The sequence below is a fragment of the Lissotriton helveticus genome, chromosome 11, assembly GCF_964261635.1.
Source record: "Lissotriton helveticus chromosome 11, aLisHel1.1, whole genome shotgun sequence".
Lineage (NCBI taxonomy): Eukaryota > Metazoa > Chordata > Amphibia > Caudata > Salamandridae > Lissotriton > Lissotriton helveticus.
Window position 1 is genome coordinate 544,290,900 of NC_136072.1, and position 22,045 is coordinate 544,312,944.

At 45.1% G+C, this 22,045-nt stretch overlaps 1 protein-coding gene across 1 annotated transcript in view; it reads left to right on the top strand.

The window, feature by feature from the left end:
* Positions 1-22,045, top strand: part of PEBP4 (phosphatidylethanolamine binding protein 4) — a 2,262,838-nt gene that overhangs the window by 154,601 nt on the left and 2,086,192 nt on the right. The gene's annotated exons all lie outside the window — the stretch shown is intronic.

The following is a 22,045-nucleotide window of genomic DNA, read 5'->3' on the forward strand; positions in this document are numbered from 1 at the left end:
GGGTAAGGGTGAGTGAGGGTGAAGGTGAGTGAGGGTGAGCGGTTGATGGTGAGTGAGGGTGAGGGTGAGTGAGGGTGAGTGTGAGTGAGGGTGAGGGGTTGAGGATGAGGTGTTGAGGGTGAGTGAGGGTGAGGAGTTGAGGGTGAGTGAGGGTGAGGGTGAGTGACGGTGAGGCGTTGAGGGTGAGCGAGGGTGAGGGTGAGTGAGGGTGAGGGTGTTGAGGGTGGGTGAGGGCGAGGGTGTAAGGGTGAGTGAAGGGGTGTGAGGGTGAGGGTGTGTGCGGTTGAGGGCATGTGAGGGTGAGGGTGTGAGTGTTGTGAGGGGTGAGGGTAAGTGAGGGGGTGATGGTGTGTGAGGGTGAGGGGATGAGGGTGTGAGGGTGAGGGTGTGAGGGTGAGGGTGAGTGAGGGTGGGCGAGGGTGAGGGTGTGAGGCTTATTGAGAATGTGTGTGGGTGTGTGAGGATGTGTGAGAGTGTGTGAGGGCGGGTGTGTGTGAGGGTGGGGGTGTGTGAGGGTGGGGGCATGTGAGGGTGTGTGGTTGAGGTCATGAGGGTGAGTGAGGGTGTGTGAGGGTGTGAGGGTGAGTGAGGATGTGTGAGGTTGAGGGTGTGAAGGTGTGTGAGGGAGGGTGGGGGTGGGTGAGGGTGTGTGAGTGTGAGGGTGTGTGAGGGTGTGTGTGTGAGGGTTAGTGAGGGTGAGTGTGTTGTAAGGGTGGGGGGGTGAGGGTGGGTGTGAGTGAGGGTGTGTGAGGGTGAGGGTGTGTGAGGGTGTTTGTGTGTTGTGTATTTGTGTGATTGTGGTGTGTGCGCTTGTGTGTGTGTGTAGTTGTTGGTGTATCTTTGTTGTATTATATATTTTGGAAATGTTAAATAGCAGAAGTGTGACTGTCCCATAATTATATTAACGTATTTAAGTTATTGCGTTCTAGTTTTTTTTTGGAATCCCGTACTATTTTGATTGACGTCCGTGTCAGCCAATGAGATTTCAAAATCCTCTCACGTTGCGTAACAATTTACTCGCGTCTAATTGGAAATCCCCATATTGTTGAAAGCGGGTCCCGTGTAAGGAGTGTTGGCTTCGTTGTCTGTTCCGTGCATCGTTCGACAGGTAAGTTGTTTTTTGTTGTTTGTTTTGTGTGTGTATAGTGTTATGAATTATTCGATTTGTTGTTTCCTATTAGTTTTATTGGCATAGTAGTGTCTTTGTTTTGCAACGAAGGATGTTTATTTTGCATTGTCGGCTCTTTATGTATGTAATGCATTGTATCCTATTGTTCAGATTTAATTTTTAAAATGTTTGCTTTTGGTTAGTAGTTGTGTTAATAATTAGAGCAGTGTTTTTTTGTGTGTAATTGTGTAGTATGTTGTATATCTGCGTGAATATTTTATATTGTTTCAACTCTACGTTCTGTTATTTCAGTTATTATTAAATGTATGTTTGTATAGCTTTTTATTTTGATGTGTATGTAAATTTCGTGCTGTGGTTTGTGATACTTCCTCTTCGTTAATAATCAATGCAATGTCTCCGCTTTGTGTTACGATGTATTTTTAAAGCAATATTGTCTTCTTATATGTGCTTTCTCCATGTTGCTATCAGAATTCTGACTTATGTCCACATTACTGTAGAGTAGCGAATTTTTTTTTGTATATTTGATGTAATTTCGTGTGAATAAATGCTCGTGTTATATGCGTACGGCTTTTTGTGTAACTCTTGACAATTGTGTTTAATCCGTCCCATTCCCCGGGTGAATAATGCTTATTTATTCCCCCAATAAAAAGTAGGCTGTTTCACATTTGTGTTTGTACATCCTCGTCCTCGCTTCCTGCCAGATATTTTTTGTTGTTTTGTTGGTGTTATATTGTCCGAATCATTTTTGTTTTGTGACCTGAAGCCTGATAAACATCCTTGCATGCTGTAGCTCACATTTGGGAAGTAGATTTTGCGTGTAACGTATCTGATGCACGACTCCATTGACCCCCTTTGTTTTTAATTTCGTCCTAAAATTTGTTTATGTCTCAGAAAATGGCATAAAATTTATCAATTTGTTAAATGCACAATCATTTTTTTTAATAGGGTGGAATAGGAGGCTATTTTTTGAGTCTTTACTTATATTGTGTTTTGTTTAGTTTAATTTGATTGTTTATTTGGCTGGTGGATTAGGATGGCGTATTTTTCCTTTGGATTTTGTTTTCTAGGATGTATTTCTGTTGCGTATCTTGAGGGTGTATTTGGAGGGTGAATTCGGCTGTTAGTTTATTAGGGTGGATTAGGACTCTGGATTTCTATGTTGGAGTTAGAGTGTGGATTAGGATGGTTTATTTCTATTCTTCCTTTGGATGCTGTATTTGTGTGTGTGTGTGTGTGTGTGTGTGTGTGAGGGTGAGTGAGGGTGTGTGAAGCTGAGGGTGTGTGACGGTGTGTGAGGGTGTGTGAGCGTCAGTGAGTGTGTTTGCTGCATGTCTGATGCTTGTGGATGTCTGATGCTTGTGGATGTCTGTTGCTTGTGGTTGTCTGTTGCTTGTGGATGTCTGTTGCTTGTGGATGTCTGTTGCTTGTGGATGTCTGTTGCTTGTGGATGTCTGTTGCTTGTGGATGTCTGATGCTTGTGGATGTCTGTTGCTTGTGGATGTCTGATGCTTGTGGATGTCTGATGCTTGTGGATGCCTGATGCTTGAGGATGCCTGATGCTTGTGGATGTCTGATGCTTGTGGATGTCTGATGCTTGTGGATGTCTGCTGCTTGTGATCCTTGTGGATGTCTGTTGCTTGTGGATGTCTGATGCTTGTGGATGTCTGATGCTTGTGATGCTTGTGGATGTCTGATGCTTGTGGATGTCTGCTGCTTGTGATGCTTGTGGATGTCTGATGCTTGTGGATGTCTGTTGCTTGTGGATGTCTGTTGCTTGTGGATGTTTGTTGCTTGTGGATGTCTGTTGCTTGTGGATGTCTGCTGCTTGTGATGCTTGTGGATGTCTGACGCTTGTGGATGCCTGACGCTTGTGGATGCCTGATGCTTGTGGATGCCTGATGCTTGTGGATGTCTGACGCTTTTGGATGCCTGACGCTTGTGGATGCCTGATGCTTGTGGATGCCTGATGCTTGTGGATGCCTGATGCTTGTGGATGTCTGATGCTTGTGGATGTCTGATGCTTGTGGATGTCTGATGCTTGTGGATGTCTGTTGCTTGTGGATGTCTGTTGCTTGTGGATGTCTGTTGCTTGTGGATGTCTGTTGCTTGTGGATGTCTGTTGCTTGTGGATGTCTGATGCTTGTGGATGTCTGATGCTTGTGGATGTCTGATGCTAAGCATGTCTGATGCTTGTGCATGTCTCATGCTTGTGGATGTCTGATGCTTGTGGATGTCTGATGCTTGTGGATGTCTGATGCTTGTGGATGTCTGATGCTTGTGGATGTCTGATGCTTGTGGATGCCTGATGCTTGTGGATGCCTGATGCTTGTGGATGCCTGATGCTTGTGGATGCCTGATGCTTGTGGATGTCTGATGCTTGTGGATGTCTGTTGCTTGTGGATGTCTGTTGCTTGTGGATGTCTGTTGCTTGTGGATGTCTGTTGCTTGTGGATGTCTGTTGCTTGTGGGTGTCTGTTGCTTGTGGATGTCTGATGCTTGTGATGCTTGTGGATGTCTGACGCTTGTGGATGCCTGCCGCTTGTGGATGCCTGATGCTTGTGGATGTCTGCTGCTTGTGATGCTTGTGGATGTCTGATGCTTGTGGATGTCTGATGCTTGTGGATGTCTGATGCTTGTGGATGTCTGATGCTTGTGTATGTCTGATGCTTGTGATGCTTGTGTATGTCTGATGCTTGTGATGCTTGTGGATGTGTGATGCTTGTGGATGTCTGTTGCTTGTGGATGTCTGTTGCTTGTGGATGTCTGATGCTTGTGGATGTCTGATGCTTGTGGATGTCTGATGCTTGTGATGCTTGTGTATGTCTGATGCTTGTGATGCTTGTGTATGTCTGATGCTTGTGATGCTTGTGGATGTGTGATGCTTGTGGATGTCTGTTGCTTGTGGATGTCTGTTGCTTGTGGATGTCTGATGCTTGTGGATGTCTGATGCTTGTGGATGTCTGATGCTTGTGATGCTTGTGGATGTCTGATGCTTATGGATGTCTGTTGCTTGTGGATGTCTGTTGCTTGTGGATGTCTGATGCTTGTGGATGTCTGATGCTTGTGGATGTCTGATGCTTGTGGATGTCTGATGCTTGTGGATGTTTGATGCTTGTGGATGTCTGATGCTTGTGGATGTCTGTTGCTTGTGGATGTCTGCTGCTTGTGATCCTTGTGGATGTCTGATGCTTGTGGATGTCTGATGCTTGTGATGCTTGTGGATGTCTGATGCTTGTGGATGTCTGCTGCTTGTGATGCTTGTGGATGTCTGATGCTTGTGATGCTTGTGGATGTCTGATGCTTGTGGATGTCTGTTGCTTGTGGATGTCTGATGCTTGTGGATGTCTGATGCTTGTGGATGTCTGATGCTTGTGGATGTCTGCTGCTTGTGATGCTTGTGGGTGTCTGATGCTTGTGGATGTCTGCTGCTTGTGATGCTTGTGGATGTCTGATGCTTGTGGATGTCTGCTGCTTGTGATGCTTGTGGATGTCTGATGCTTGTGGATGTCTGTTGCTTGTGGATGTCTGTTGCTTGTGGATGTCTGTTGCTTGTGGATGTCTGTTGCTTGTGGATGTCTGCTGCTTGTGATGCTTGTGGATGTCTGACGCTTGTGGATGCCTGACGCTTGTGGATGCCTGACGCTTGTGGATGTCTGCTGCTTGTGATGCTTGTGGATGTTTGTGTGTGTGTAGTTGTTGGTGTATCTTTGTTGTATTATATGTTTTGGAAATGTTAAATAGCAGAAGTGTGACTGTCCCATAATTATATTAACGTATTTAAGTTATTGCGTTCTAGTTTTTTTTTTGGAATCCCGTACTATTTTGATTGACGTCCGTGTCAGCCAATGAGATTTCAAAATCCTCTCACGTTGCGTAACAATTTACTCGCGTCTAATTGGAAATCCCCATATTGTTGAAAGCGGGTCCCGTGTAAGGAGTGTTGGCTTCGTTGTCTGTTCCGTGCATCGTTCGACAGGTAAGTTGTTTTTTGTTGTTTGTTTTGTGTGTGTATAGTGTTATGAATTATTCGATTTGTTGTTTCCTATTAGTTTTATTGGCATAGTAGTGTCTTTGTTTTGCAACGAAGGATGTTTATTTTGAATTGTCAGCTCTTTATGTATGTAATGCATTGTATCCTATTGTTCAGATTTAATTTTTAAAATGTTTGCTTTTGGTTAGTAGTTGTGTTAATAATTAGAGCAGTGTTTTTTTGTGTGTAATTGTGTAGTATGTTGTATATCTGCGTGAATATTTTATATTGTTTCAACTCTACGTTCTGTTATTTCAGTTATTATTAAATGTATGTTTGTATAGCTTTTTATTTTGATGTGTATGTAAATTTCGTGCTGTGGTTTGTGATACTTCCTCTTCGTTATTAATCAATGCAATGTCTCCGCTTTGTGTTACGATGTATTTTTAAAGCAATATTGTCTTCTTATATATGCTTTCTCCATGTTGCTATCAGAATTCTGACTTATCTCCACATTACTGTAGAGTAGCGAATTTTTTTTGTTGTATATTTGATTTAATTTCGTGTGAATAAATGCTCGTGTTATATGCGTACGGCTTTTTGTGTAACTCTTGACAATTGTGTTTAATCCGTCCCATTCCCCGGGTGAATAATGCTTATTTATTCCCCCAATAAAAAGTAGGCTGTTTCACATTTGTGTTTGTACATCCTCGTCCTCGCTTCCTGCCAGATATTTTTTGTTGTTTTGTTGGTGTTATATTGTCCGAATCATTTTTGTTCTGTGACCTGAAGCCTGATAAACATCCTTGCATGCTGTAGCTCACATTTGGGAAGTAGATTTTGTGTGTAACGTATGTGATGCACGACTCCGTTGACCCCCTTTTTTTTTAATTTCGTCCTAAAATTTGTTTATGTCTCAGAAAATGGCATCAAATTTATCAATTTGTTAAATGCACAATCATTTTTTTTAATAGGGTGGAATAGGAGGCTATTTTTTGAGTCTTTACTTATATTGTGTTTTGTTTAGTTTAATTTGATTGTTTATTTGGCTGGTGGATTAGGATGGCGTATTTTTCCTTTGGATTTTGTTTTCTAGGATGTATTTCTGTTGCGTATCTTGAGGGTGTATTTGGAGGGTGAATTCGGCTGTTAGTTTATTAGGGTGGATTAGGACTCTGGATTTCTATGTTGGAGTTAGAGTGTGGATTAGGATGGTTTATTTCTATTCTTCCTTTGGATGCTGTATTTGTGTGTGTGTGTGTGTGTGTGTGAGGGTGAGTGAGGGTGTGTGAAGCTGAGGGTGTGTGACGGTGTGTGAGGGTGTGTGAGCGTCAGTGAGTGTGTTTGCTGCATGTCTGATGCTTGTGGATGTCTGATGCTTGTGGATGTCTGTTGCTTGTGGATGTCTGTTGCTTGTGGATGTCTGTTGCTTGTGGATGTCTGTTGCTTGTGGATGTCTGTTGCTTGTGGATGTCTGTTGCTTGTGGATGTCTGATGCTTGTGGATGTCTGCTGCTTGTGATGCTTGTGGATGTCTGATGCTTGTGGATGTCTGCTGCTTGTGATGCTTGTGGATGTCTGATGCTTGTGGATGTCTGTTGCTTGTGGATGTCTGTTGCTTGTGGATGTTTGTTGCTTGTGGATGTCTGTTGCTTGTGGATGTCTGCTGCTTGTGATGCTTGTGGATGTCTGACGCTTGTGGATGCCTGACGCTTGTGGATGCCTGATGCTTGTGGATGCCTGATGCTTGTGGATGCCTGATGCTTGTGGATGCCTGATGCTTGTGGATGTCTGACGCTTGTGGATGCCTGACGCTTGTGGATGCCTGATGCTTGTGGATGCCTGATGCTTGTGGATGCCTGATGCTTGTGGATGCCTGATGCTTGTGGATGCCTGATGCTTGTGGATGTCTGTTGCTTGTGGATGTCTGTTGCTTGTGGATGTCTGTTGCTTGTGGATGTCTGTTGCTTGTGGATGTCTGTTGCTTGTGATCCTTGTGGATGTCTGATGCTTGTGGATGTCTGTTGCTTGTGGATGTCTGTTGCTTGTGGATGTCTGTTCCTTGTGGATGTCTGTTGCTTGTGGATGTCTGTTGCTTGTGGATGTCTGGTGCTTGTGGATGTCTGGTGCTTGTGGATGTCTGATGCTTGTGGATGTCTGATGCTTGTGGATGTCTGATGCTAAGCATGTCTGATGCTTGTGGATGTCTGATGCTAAGCATGTCTGATGCTTGTGGATGTCTGATGCTTGTGGATGTCTGATGCTTGTGGATGTCTGATGCTTGTGGATGTCTGATGCTTGTGGATGTCTGATGCTTGTGGATGTCTGATGCTTGTGGATGTCTGATGCTTGTGGATGTCTGATGCTTGTGGATGTCTGATGCTTGTGGATGTCTGACGCTTGTGGATGTCTGCTGCTTGTGATCCTTGTGGATGTCTGATGCTTGTGGATGTCTGATGCTTGTGGATGTCTGATGCTTGTGATGCTTGTGGATGTCTGATGCTTGTGGATGTCTGTTGCTTGTGGATGTCTGATGCTTGTGGATGTCTGCTGCTTGTGATGCTTGTGGATGTCTGATGCTTGTGGATGTCTGCTGCTTGTGATGCTTGTGGATGTCTGATGCTTGTGGATGTCTGCTGCTTGTGATGCTTGTGGATGTCTGATGCTTCGTTCGTAAAAATAAATCTCCCTTCTCAACAAACAGACATACTGTAAATGTTTGCATGTATTTATTGTTCGCAAGCATTGTAAAGGTTATAATAACGTAATACCAATGATGTCAAAATAGGAAATGTTTTTTAGGTGCAAGCCTATAGATATAATGGCAAGAAATTGCGTAGCACGCTGTAGAGGGAGGGGGTGGAAATAGTAGGCCTGCTGAATGGGGGTGTTGAATGAGAGAGTCTGGATGATTTGTGTGTAAAGACCAAAATGTAGACACAGGTGTGACAAAATGGTATGCGCTGATGTATGCTGCAGAATGGGACAGAGGCTGGATGCAATATTTGCCCTCAAAGGTGGGACGTTATGTTTATTCTGAAAATACAGAACATTGCTGCGGATGCGGCCCTTAAAATAGTAGGAAATATTAGGCCTGCTGAATGGGGGTGAGTCTGTGTCTTGTTTCTGATGCTTGTGGATGTCTGATGCTTTTGGATGTCTGATGCTTGTGGATGTCTGATGCTTGTGGATGTCTGATGCTTGTGATGCTTGTGGATGTCTGATGCTTGTGGATGTCTGATGCTTGTGATGCTTGTGGATGTCTGATGCTTGTGGATGTCTGATGCTTGTGGATGTCTGATGCTTGTGATGCTTGTGGATGTGTGATGCTTGTGGATGTCTGTTGCTTGTGGATGTCTGTTGCTTGTGGATGTCTGATGCTTGTGGATGTCTGATGCGTGTGATGCTTGTGGATGTCTGATGCTTGTGGATGTCTGATGCTTGTGGATGTCTGATGCTTGTGATGCTTGTGGATGTCTGATGCTTGTGGATGTCTGATGCTTGTGGATGTCTGATGCTTGTGATGCTTGTGGATGTGTGTTGCTTGTGGATGTCTGTTGCTTGTGGATGTCTGATGCTTGTGGATGTCTGATGCTTGTGGATGTCTGATGCTTGTGATGCTTGTGGATGTCTGATGCTTGTGATGCTTGTGGATGTCTGTTGCTTGTGGATGTCTGTTGCTTGTGGATGCCTGATGCTTGTGGATGTCTGATGCTTGTGGATGTCTGATGCTTGTGATGCTTGTGGATGTGTGATGCTTGTGGATGTGTGATGCTTGTGGATGTGTGATGCTTGTGGATGTCTGATGCTTGTGGATGTCTGATGCTTGTGGATGTCTGATGCTTGTGGATGTCTGTTGCTTGTGGATGTCTGATGCTTGTGGATGTCTGACGCTTGTGGATGTCTGCTGCTTGTGATCCTTGTGGATGTCTGATGCTTGTGGATGGCTGATGCTTGTGGATGTCTGATGCTTGTGATGCTTGTGGATGTCTGATGCTTGTGGATGTCTGTTGCTTGTGGATGTCTGATGCTTGTGGATGTCTGATGCTTGTGGATGTCTGCTGCTTGTGATGCTTGTGGATGTCTGATGCTTGTGGATGTCTGATGCTTGTGGATGTCTGCTGCTTGTGATGCTTGTGGATGTCTGATGCTTGTGGATGTCTGCTGCTTGTGATGCTTGTGGATGTCTGATGCTTCGTTCGTAAAAATAAATCTCCCTTCTCAACAAACAGACATACTGTAAATGTTTGCATGTATTTATTGTTCTCAAGCATTGTAAAGGTTATAATAACGTAATACCAATGATGTCAAAATAGGAAATGTTTTTAGGTGCAAGCCTATAGATATAATGGCAAGAAATTGCGTAGCACGCTGTAGAGGGAGGGGGGGGGGAAATAGTAGGCCTGCTGAATGGGGGTGTTGAATGAGAGAGATGCTGGATGATTTGTGTGTAAAGACCGAAATGTAGACACAGGTGTGACAAAATGGTATGCGCGGATGTATGCTGCAGAATGGGACAGAGGCTGGATGCAATATTTGCCCTCAAAGTTGGGACGTTATGTTTATTCTGAAAATACAGAACATTGCTGCGGATGCGGCCCTTAAAATAGTAGGAAATAGTAGGCCTGCTGAATGGCGGTGAGTCTGTGTCTTGTGTCTGATGCTTGTGGATGTCTGATGCTTTTGGATGTCTGATGCTTGTGGATGTCTGATGCTTGTGGATGTCTGATGCTTGTGATGCTTGTGGATGTGTGATGCTTGTGGATGTCTGATGCTTGTGGATGTCTGATGCTTGTGGATGTCTGTTGCTTGTGGATGTCTGTTGCTTGTGGATGTCTGTTGCTTGTGGATGTCTGTTGCTTGTGGATGTCTGATGCTTGTGGATGTATGTTGCTTGTGGATGTCTGTTGCTTGTGGATGTCTGATGCTTGTGGATGTCTGTTGCTTGTAGATGTCTGATGCTTGTGGATGTCTGATGCTTGTGGATGTCTGATGCTTGTGATGCTTGTGGATGTGTGATGCTTGTGGATGTCTGATGCTTGTGGATGTCTGATGCTTGTGGATATCTGTTGCTTGTGGATGTCTGTTGCTTGTGGATGTCTGTTGCTTGCGGATGTCTGTTGCTTGTGGATGTCTGTTGCTTGCGGATGTCTGTTGCTTGCGGATGTCTGTTGCTTGTGGATGTCTGATGCTTGTGGATGTCTGTTGCTTGTGGATGTCTGTTGCCTGTGGATGTCTGCTGCTTGTGATGCTTGTGGATGTCTGACGCTTGTGGATGCCTGACGCTTGTGGATGCCAGACGCTTGTGGATGTCTGACGCTTGTGGATGTCTGACGCTTGTGGATGCCTGATGCTTGTGGATGCCTGATGCTTGTGGATGTCTGATGCTTGTGGATGTCTGACGCTTGTGGATGTCTGACGCTTGTGGATGTCTGCTGCTTGTGATCCTTGTGGATGTCTGTTGCTTGTGGATGTCTGATGCTTGTGGATGTCTGCTGCTTGTGATGCTTGTGGATGTCTGATGCTTGTGGATGTCTGCTGCTTGTGATGCTTGTGGATGTCTGATGCTTGTGGATGCCTGATGCTTGTGGATGTCTGTTGCTTGTGGATGTCTGTTGCTTGTGGATGTCTGTTGCTTGTGGATGTCTGATGCTTGTGGATGTCTGATGCTTGTGGATGTCTGATGCTTGTGGATGTCTGATGCTTGTGGATGTCTGATGCTTGTGGATGTCTGTTGCTTGTGGATGTCTGTTGCTTGTGGATGTCTGTTGCTTGTGGATGTCTGTTGCTTGTGGATGTCTGATGCTTGTGGATGTCTGATGCTTGTGGATGTCTGCTGCTTGTGGATGTCTGCTGCTTGTGGATGTCTGACGCTTGTGGATGTCTGCTGCTTGTGATCCTTGTGGATGTCTGATGCTTGTGGATGTCTGATGCTTGTGGATGTCTGATGCTTGTGATGCTTGTGGATGTCTGATGCTTGTGGATGTCTGATGCTTGTGATGCTTGTGGATGTCTGATGCTTGTGGATGTCTGATGCTTGTGGATGTCTGTTGCTTGTGGATGTCTGATGCTTGTGGATGTCTGCTGCTTGTGATGCTTGTGGATGTCTGATGCTTGTGGATGTCTGCTGCTTGTGATGCTTGTGGATGTCTGATGCTTGTGGATGTCTGTTGCTTGTGGATGTCTGTTGCTTGTGGATGTCTGTTGCTTGTGGATGTCTGTTGCTTGTGGATGTCTGTTGCTTGTGGATGTCTGTTGCTTGTGGATGTCTGTTGCTTGTGGATGTCTGCTGCTTGTGATGCTTGTGGATGTCTGACGCTTGTGGATGCCTGACGCTTGTGGATGCCTGACGCTTGTGGATGCCTGACGCTTGTGGATGCCTGACGCTTGTGGATGCCTGACGCTTGTGGATGTCTGATGCTTGTGGATGTCTGATGCTTGTGATGCTTGTGGATGTGTGATGCTTGTGGATGTCTGTTGCTTGTGGATGTCTGTTGCTTGTGGATGTCTGATGCTTGTGGATGTCTGATGCTTGTGGATGTCTGATGCTTGTGATGCTTGTGGATGTGTGATGCTTGTGGATGTCTGATGCTTGTGGATGTCTGATGCTTGTGGATATCTGATGCTTGTGGATGTCTGTTGCTTGTGGATGTCTGTTGCTTGTGGATGTCTGTTGCTTGTGGATGTCTGATGCTTGTGGATGTCTGATGCTTGTGGATGTCTGATGCTTGTGGATATCTGTTGCTTGTGGATGTCTGTTGCTTGTGGATGTCTGCTGCTTGTGATGCTTGTGGATGCCTGACGCTTGTGGATGCCTGACGCTTGTGGATGCCTGACGCTTGTGGATGTCTGACGCTTGTGGATGCCTGATGCTTGTGGATGCCTGATGCTTGTGGATGTCTGATGCTTGTGCATGTCTGACGCTTGTGGATGTCTGACGCTTGTGGATGTCTGCTGCTTGTGATCCTTGTGGATGTCTGTTGCTTGTGGATGTCTGATGCTTGTGGATGTCTGCTGCTTGTGATGCTTGTGGATGTCTGATGCTTGTGGATGCTGATGCTTGTGGATGTCTGTTGCTTGTGGATGTCTGTTGCTTGTGGATGTCTGATGCTTGTGGATGTCTGATGCTTGTGGATGTCTGATGCGTGTGGATGTCTGATGCTTGTGGATGTCTGTTGCTTGTGGATGTCTGTGGCTTGTGGATGTCTGTTGCTTGTGGATGTCTGTTGCTTGTGGATGTCTGTTGCTTGTGGATGTCTGATGCTTGTGGATGTCTGTTGCTTGTAGATGTCTGATGCTTGTGGATGTCTGATGCTTGTGGATGTCTGATGCTTGTGATGCTTGTGGATGTCTGATGCTTGTGGATGTCTGATGCTTGTGGATGTCTGATGCTTGTGGATGTCTGTTGCTTGTGGATGTCTGTTGCTTGTGGATGTCTGTTGCTTGTGGATGTCTGTTGCTTGTGGATGTCTGATGCTTGTGGATGTCTGATGCTTGTGGATGTCTGATGCTTGTGGATGTCTGTTGCTTGTGGATGTCTGCTGCTTGTGATGCTTGTGGATGTCTGACGCTTGTGGATGCCTGACGCTTGTGGATGCCTGACGCTTGTGGATGCCTGACGCTTGTGGATGTCTGACGCTTGTGGATGCCTGATGCTTGTGGATGCCTGATGCTTGTGGATGTCTGATGCTTGTGGATGTCTGACGCTTGTGGATGTCTGACGCTTGTGGATGTCTGCTGCTTGTGATCCTTGTGGATGTCTGTTGCTTGTGGATGTCTGATGCTTGTGGATGTCTGCTGCTTGTGATGCTTGTGGATGTCTGATGCTTGTGGATGTCTGCTGCTTGTGATGCTTGTGGATGTCTGATGCTTGTGGATGCCTGATGCTTGTGGATGTCTGTTGCTTGTGGATGTCTGTTGCTTGTGGATGTCTGTTGCTTGTGGATGTCTGATGCTTGTGGATGTCTGATGCTTGTGGATGTCTGATGCTTGTGGATGTCTGATGCTTGTGGATGTCTGATGCTTGTGGATGTCTGATGCTTGTGGATGTCTGTTGCTTGTGGATGTCTGTTGCTTGTGGATGTCTGTTGCTTGTGGATGTCTGTTGCTTGTGGATGTCTGTTGCTTGTGGATGTCTGATGCTTGTGGATGTCTGCTGCTTGTGGATGTCTGACGCTTGTGGATGTCTGCTGCTTGTGATCCTTGTGGATGTCTGATGCTTGTGGATGTCTGATGCTTGTGGATGTCTGATGCTTGTGATGCTTGTGGATGTCTGATGCTTGTGGATGTCTGATGCTTGTGATGCTTGTGGATGTCTGATGCTTGTGGATGTCTGTTGCTTGTGGATGTCTGATGCTTGTGGATGTCTGCTGCTTGTGATGCTTGTGGATGTCTGATGCTTGTGGATGTCTGCTGCTTGTGATGCTTGTGGATGTCTGATGCTTGTGGATGTCTGTTGCTTGTGGATGTCTGTTGCTTGTGGATGTCTGTTGCTTGTGGATGTCTGTTGCTTGTGGATGTCTGTTGCTTGTGGATGTCTGCTGCTTGTGATGCTTGTGGATGTCTGACGCTTGTGGATGCCTGACGCTTGTGGATGCCTGATGCTTGTGGATGTCTGATGCTTGTGGATGTCTGATGCTTGTGGATGTCTGACGCTTGTGGATGTCTGACGCTTGTAGATGTCTGCTGCTTGTGATCCTTGTGGATGTCTGTTGCTTGTGGATGTCTGATGCTTGTGGATGTCTGCTGCTTGTGATGCTTGTGGATGTCTGATGCTTGTGGATGTCTGCTGCTTGTGATGCTTGTGGATGTCTGCTGCTTGTGATGCTTGTGGATGTCTGATGCTTGTGGATGTCTGCTGCTTGTGATGCTTGTGGATGTCTGATGCTTCGTTCGTAAAAATAAATCTCCCTTCTCAACAAACAGACATACTGTAAATGTTTGCATGTATTTATTGTTCGCAAGCATTGTAAAGGTTATAATAACGTAATACCAATGATGTCAAAATAGGAAATGTTTTTTAGGTGCAAGCCTATAGATATAATGGCAAGAAATTGCGTAGCACGCTGTAGAGGGAGGGGGGGGGAAATAGTAGGCCTGCTGAATGGGGGTGTTGAATGAGAGAGATGCTGGATGATTTGTGTGTAAAGACCGAAATGTAGACACAGGTGTGACAAAATGGTATGCGCTGATGTATGCTGCAGAATGGGACAGAGGCTGGATGCAATATTTGCCCTCAAAGTTGGGACGTTATGTTTATTCTGAAAATACAGAACATTGCTGCGGATGCGGCCCTTAAAATAGTAGGAAATAGTAGGCCTGCTGAATGGCGGTGAGTCTGTGTCTTGTGTCTGATGCTTGTGGATGTCTGATGCTTGTGGATGTCTGATGCTTGTGATGCTTGTGGATGTCTGATGCTTGTGGATGTCTGATGCTTGTGATGCTTGTGGATGTCTGATGCTTGTGGATGTCTGATGCTTGTGGATGTCTGATGCTTGTGATGCTTGTGGATGTGTGATGCTTGTGGATGTCTGTTGCTTGTGGATGTCTGTTGCTTGTGGATGTCTGATGCTTGTGGATGTCTGATGCTTGTGGATGTCTGATGCTTGTGATGCTTGTGGATGTGTGATGCTTGTGGATGTCTGATGCTTGTGGATGTCTGATGCTTGTGGATGTCTGTTGCTTGTGGATGTCTGTTGCTTGTGGATGTCTGCTGCTTGTGATGCTTGTGGATGTCTGACGCTTGTGGATGCCTGACGCTTGTGGATGCCTGATGCTTGTGGATGCCTGATGCTTGTGGATGTCTGACGCTTTTGGATGCCTGCCGCTTGTGGATGCCTGATGCTTGTGGATGCCTGATGCTTGTGGATGCCTGATGCTTGTGGATGTCTGATGCTTGTGGATGTCTGATGCTTGTGGATGTCTGATGCTTGTGGATGTCTGTTGCTTGTGGATGTCTGTTGCTTGTGGATGTCTGTTGTTTGTGGATGTCTGTTGCTTGTGGATGTCTGTTGCTTGTGGATGTCTGATGCTTGTGGATGTCTGATGCTTGTGGATGTCTGATGCTAAGCATGTCTGATGCTTGTGCATGTCTGATGCTTGTGGATGTCTGATGCTTGTGGATGTCTGATGCTTGTGGATGTCTGATGCTTGTGGATGTCTGATGCTTGTGGATGTCTGATGCTTGTGGATGTCTGATGCTTGTGGATGTCTGATGCTTGTGGATGCCTGATGCTTGTGGATGCCTGATGCTTGTGGATGCCTGATGCTTGTGGATGTCTGATGCTTGTGGATGTCTGTTGCTTGTGGATGTCTGTTGCTTGTGGATGTCTGTTGCTTGTGGATGTCTGTTGCTTGTGGATGTCTGTTGCTTGTGGGTGTCTGTTGCTTGTGGATGTCTGATGCTTGTGATGCTTGTGGATGTCTGACGCTTGTGGATGCCTGCCGCTTGTGGATGCCTGATGCTTGTGGATGTCTGCTGCTTGTGATGCTTGTGGATGTCTGATGCTTGTGGATGTCTGATGCTTGTGGATGTCTGATGCTTGTGGATGTCTGATGCTTGTGTATGTCTGATGCTTGTGATGCTTGTGTATGTCTGATGCTTGTGATGCTTGTGGATGTGTGATGCTTGTGGATGTCTGTTGCTTGTGGATGTCTGTTGCTTGTGGATGTCTGATGCTTGTGGATGTCTGATGCTTGTGGATGTCTGATGCTTGTGATGCTTGTGTATGTCTGATGCTTGTGATGCTTGTGTATGTCTGATGCTTGTGATGCTTGTGGATGTGTGATGCTTGTGGATGTCTGTTGCTTGTGGATGTCTGTTGCTTGTGGATGTCTGATGCTTGTGGATGTCTGATGCTTGTGGATGTCTGATGCTTGTGATGCTTGTGGATGTCTGATGCTTATGGATGTCTGTTGCTTGTGGATGTCTGTTGCTTGTGGATGTCTGATGCTTGTGGATGTCTGATGCTTGTGGATGTCTGATGCTTGTGGATGTCTGATGCTTGTGGATGTTTGATGCTTGTGGATGTCTGATGCTTGTGGATGTCTGTTGCTTGTGGATGTCTGCTGCTTGTGATCCTTGTGGATGTCTGATGCTTGTGGATGTCTGATGCTTGTGATGCTTGTGGATGTCTGATGCTTGTGGATGTCTGTTGCTTGTGGATGTCTGCTGCTTGTGATGCTTGTGGATGTCTGATGCTTGTGATGCTTGTGGATGTCTGATGCTTGTGGATGTCTGTTGCTTGTGGATGTCTGATGCTTGTGGATGTCTGATGCTTGTGGATGTCTGATGCTTGTGGATGTCTGCTGCTTGTGATGCTTGTGGGTGTCTGATGCTTGTGGATGTCTGCTGCTTGTGATGCTTGTGGATGTCTGATGCTTGTGGATGTCTGCTGCTTGTGATGCTTGTGGATGTCTGATGCTTGTGGATGTCTGTTGCTTGTGGATGTCTGTTGCTTGTGGATGTCTGTTGCTTGTGGATGTCTGTTGCTTGTGGATGTCTGCTGCTTGTGATGCTTGTGGATGTCTGACGCTTGTGGATGCCTGACGCTTGTGGATGCCTGACGCTTGTGGATGTCTGCTGCTTGTGATGCTTGTGGATGTTTGTGTGTGTGTAGTTGTTGGTGTATCTTTGTTGTATTATATGTTTTGGAAATGTTAAATAGCAGAAGTGTGACTGTCCCATAATTATATTAACGTATTTAAGTTATTGCGTTCTAGTTTTTTTTTTGGAATCCCGTACTATTTTGATTGACGTCCGTGTCAGCCAATGAGATTTCAAAATCCTCTCACGTTGCGTAACAATTTACTCGCGTCTAATTGGAAATCCCCATATTGTTGAAAGCGGGTCCCGTGTAAGGAGTGTTGGCTTCGTTGTCTGTTCCGTGCATCGTTCGACAGGTAAGTTGTTTTTTGTTGTTTGTTTTGTGTGTGTATAGTGTTATGAATTATTCGATTTGTTGTTTCCTATTAGTTTTATTGGCATAGTAGTGTCTTTGTTTTGCAACGAAGGATGTTTATTTTGAATTGTCAGCTCTTTATGTATGTAATGCATTGTATCCTATTGTTCAGATTTAATTTTTAAAATGTTTGCTTTTGGTTAGTAGTTGTGTTAATAATTAGAGCAGTGTTTTTTTGTGTGTAATTGTGTAGTATGTTGTATATCTGCGTGAATATTTTATATTGTTTCAACTCTACGTTCTGTTATTTCAGTTATTATTAAATGTATGTTTGTATAGCTTTTTATTTTGATGTGTATGTAAATTTCGTGCTGTGGTTTGTGATACTTCCTCTTCGTTATTAATCAATGCAATGTCTCCGCTTTGTGTTACGATGTATTTTTAAAGCAATATTGTCTTCTTATATATGCTTTCTCCATGTTGCTATCAGAATTCTGACTTATCTCCACATTACTGTAGAGTAGCGAATTTTTTTTGTTGTATATTTGATTTAATTTCGTGTGAATAAATGCTCGTGTTATATGCGTACGGCTTTTTGTGTAACTCTTGACAATTGTGTTTAATCCGTCCCATTCCCCGGGTGAATAATGCTTATTTATTCCCCCAATAAAAAGTAGGCTGTTTCACATTTGTGTTTGTACATCCTCGTCCTCGCTTCCTGCCAGATATTTTTTGTTGTTTTGTTGGTGTTATATTGTCCGAATCATTTTTGTTCTGTGACCTGAAGCCTGATAAACATCCTTGCATGCTGTAGCTCACATTTGGGAAGTAGATTTTGTGTGTAACGTATGTGATGCACGACTCCGTTGACCCCCTTTTTTTTTAATTTCGTCCTAAAATTTGTTTATGTCTCAGAAAATGGCATCAAATTTATCAATTTGTTAAATGCACAATCATTTTTTTTAATAGGGTGGAATAGGAGGCTATTTTTTGAGTCTTTACTTATATTGTGTTTTGTTTAGTTTAATTTGATTGTTTATTTGGCTGGTGGATTAGGATGGCGTATTTTTCCTTTGGATTTTGTTTTCTAGGATGTATTTCTGTTGCGTATCTTGAGGGTGTATTTGGAGGGTGAATTCGGCTGTTAGTTTATTAGGGTGGATTAGGACTCTGGATTTCTATGTTGGAGTTAGAGTGTGGATTAGGATGGTTTATTTCTATTCTTCCTTTGGATGCTGTATTTGTGTGTGTGTGTGTGTGTGTGTGAGGGTGAGTGAGGGTGTGTGAAGCTGAGGGTGTGTGACGGTGTGTGAGGGTGTGTGAGCGTCAGTGAGTGTGTTTGCTGCATGTCTGATGCTTGTGGATGTCTGATGCTTGTGGATGTCTGTTGCTTGTGGATGTCTGTTGCTTGTGGATGTCTGTTGCTTGTGGATGTCTGTTGCTTGTGGATGTCTGTTGCTTGTGGATGTCTGTTGCTTGTGGATGTCTGATGCTTGTGGATGTCTGCTGCTTGTGATGCTTGTGGATGTCTGATGCTTGTGGATGTCTGCTGCTTGTGATGCTTGTGGATGTCTGATGCTTGTGGATGTCTGTTGCTTGTGGATGTCTGTTGCTTGTGGATGTTTGTTGCTTGTGGATGTCTGTTGCTTGTGGATGTCTGCTGCTTGTGATGCTTGTGGATGTCTGACGCTTGTGGATGCCTGACGCTTGTGGATGCCTGATGCTTGTGGATGCCTGATGCTTGTGGATGCCTGATGCTTGTGGATGCCTGATGCTTGTGGATGTCTGACGCTTGTGGATGCCTGACGCTTGTGGATGCCTGATGCTTGTGGATGCCTGATGCTTGTGGATGCCTGATGCTTGTGGATGCCTGATGCTTGTGGATGCCTGATGCTTGTGGATGTCTGATGCTTGTGGATGTCTGTTGCTTGTGGATGTCTGTTGCTTGTGGATGTCTGTTGCTTGTGGATGTCTGTTGCTTGTGGATGTCTGTTGCTTGTGATCCTTGTGGATGTCTGATGCTTGTGGATGTCTGTTGCTTGTGGATGTCTGTTGCTTGTGGATGTCTGTTGCTTGTGGATGTCTGTTGCTTGTGGATGTCTGTTGCTTGTGGATGTCTGGTGCTTGTGGATGTCTGGTGCTTGTGGATGTCTGATGCTTGTGGATGTCTGATGCTTGTGGATGTCTGATGCTAAGCATGTCTGATGCTTGTGGATGTCTGATGCTAAGCATGTCTGATGCTTGTGGATGTCTGATGCTTGTGGATGTCTGATGCTTGTGGATGTCTGATGCTTGTGGATGTCTGATGCTTGTGGATGTCTGATGCTTGTGGATGTCTGATGCTTGTGGATGTCTGACGCTTGTGGATGTCTGCTGCTTGTGATCCTTGTGGATGTCTGATGCTTGTGGATGTCTGATGCTTGTGATGCTTGTGGATGTCTGATGCTTGTGGATGTCTGTTGCTTGTGGATGTCTGATGCTTGTGGATGTCTGCTGCTTGTGATGCTTGTGGATGTCTGATGCTTGTGGATGTCTGCTGCTTGTGATGCTTGTGGATGTCTGATGCTTGTGGATGTCTGCTGCTTGTGATGCTTGTGGATGTCTGATGCTTCGTTCGTAAAAATAAATCTCCCTTCTCAACAAACAGACATACTGTAAATGTTTGCATGTATTTATTGTTCGCAAGCATTGTAAAGGTTATAATAACGTAATACCAATGATGTCAAAATAGGAAATGTTTTTTAGGTGCAAGCCTATAGATATAATGGCAAGAAATTGCGTAGCACGCTGTAGAGGGAGGGGGTGGAAATAGTAGGCCTGCTGAATGGGGGTGTTGAATGAGAGAGATGCTGGATGATTTGTGTGTAAAGACCAAAATGTAGACACAGGTGTGACAAAATGGTATGCGCTGATGTATGCTGCAGAATGGGACAGAGGCTGGATGCAATATTTGCCCTCAAAGGTGGGACGTTATGTTTATTCTGAAAATACAGAACATTGCTGCGGATGCGGCCCTTAAAATAGTAGGAAATATTAGGCCTGCTGAATGGGGGTGAGTCTGTGTCTTGTTTCTGATGCTTGTGGATGTCTGATGCTTTTGGATGTCTGATGCTTGTGGATGTCTGATGCTTGTGGATGTCTGATGCTTGTGATGCTTGTGGATGTCTGATGCTTGTGGATGTCTGATGCTTGTGATGCTTGTGGATGTCTGATGCTTGTGGATGTCTGATGCTTGTGGATGTCTGATGCTTGTGATGCTTGTGGATGTGTGATGCTTGTGGATGTCTGTTGCTTGTGGATGTCTGTTGCTTGTGGATGTCTGATGCTTGTGGATGTCTGATGCGTGTGATGCTTGTGGATGTCTGATGCTTGTGGATGTCTGATGCTTGTGGATGTCTGATGCTTGTGATGCTTGTGGATGTCTGATGCTTGTGGATGTCTGATGCTTGTGGATGTCTGATGCTTGTGATGCTTGTGGATGTGTGTTGCTTGTGGATGTCTGTTGCTTGTGGATGTCTGATGCTTGTGGATGTCTGATGCTTGTGGATGTCTGATGCTTGTGATGCTTGTGGATGTCTGATGCTTGTGATGCTTGTGGATGTCTGTTGCTTGTGGATGTCTGTTGCTTGTGGATGCCTGATGCTTGTGGATGTCTGATGCTTGTGGATGTCTGATGCTTGTGATGCTTGTGGATGTGTGATGCTTGTGGATGTGTGATGCTTGTGGATGTGTGATGCTTGTGGATGTCTGATGCTTGTGGATGTCTGATGCTTGTGGATGTCTGATGCTTGTGGATGTCTGTTGCTTGTGGATGTCTGATGCTTGTGGATGTCTGACGCTTGTGGATGTCTGCTGCTTGTGATCCTTGTGGATGTCTGATGCTTGTGGATGGCTGATGCTTGTGGATGTCTGATGCTTGTGATGCTTGTGGATGTCTGATGCTTGTGGATGTCTGTTGCTTGTGGATGTCTGATGCTTGTGGATGTCTGATGCTTGTGGATGTCTGCTGCTTGTGATGCTTGTGGATGTCTGATGCTTGTGGATGTCTGATGCTTGTGGATGTCTGCTGCTTGTGATGCTTGTGGATGTCTGATGCTTGTGGATGTCTGCTGCTTGTGATGCTTGTGGATGTCTGATGCTTCGTTCGTAAAAATAAATCTCCCTTCTCAACAAACAGACATACTGTAAATGTTTGCATGTATTTATTGTTCTCAAGCATTGTAAAGGTTATAATAACGTAATACCAATGATGTCAAAATAGGAAATGTTTTTAGGTGCAAGCCTATAGATATAATGGCAAGAAATTGCGTAGCACGCTGTAGAGGGAGGGGGGGGGGGAAATAGTAGGCCTGCTGAATGGGGGTGTTGAATGAGAGAGATGCTGGATGATTTGTGTGTAAAGACCGAAATGTAGACACAGGTGTGACAAAATGGTATGCGCGGATGTATGCTGCAGAATGGGACAGAGGCTGGATGCAATATTTGCCCTCAAAGTTGGGACGTTATGTTTATTCTGAAAATACAGAACATTGCTGCGGATGCGGCCCTTAAAATAGTAGGAAATAGTAGGCCTGCTGAATGGCGGTGAGTCTGTGTCTTGTGTCTGATGCTTGTGGATGTCTGATGCTTTTGGATGTCTGATGCTTGTGGATGTCTGATGCTTGTGGATGTCTGATGCTTGTGATGCTTGTGGATGTGTGATGCTTGTGGATGTCTGATGCTTGTGGATGTCTGATGCTTGTGGATGTCTGTTGCTTGTGGATGTCTGTTGCTTGTGGATGTCTGTTGCTTGTGGATGTCTGTTGCTTGTGGATGTCTGATGCTTGTGGATGTATGTTGCTTGTGGATGTCTGTTGCTTGTGGATGTCTGATGCTTGTGGATGTCTGTTGCTTGTAGATGTCTGATGCTTGTGGATGTCTGATGCTTGTGGATGTCTGATGCTTGTGATGCTTGTGGATGTGTGATGCTTGTGGATGTCTGATGCTTGTGGATGTCTGATGCTTGTGGATATCTGTTGCTTGTGGATGTCTGTTGCTTGTGGATGTC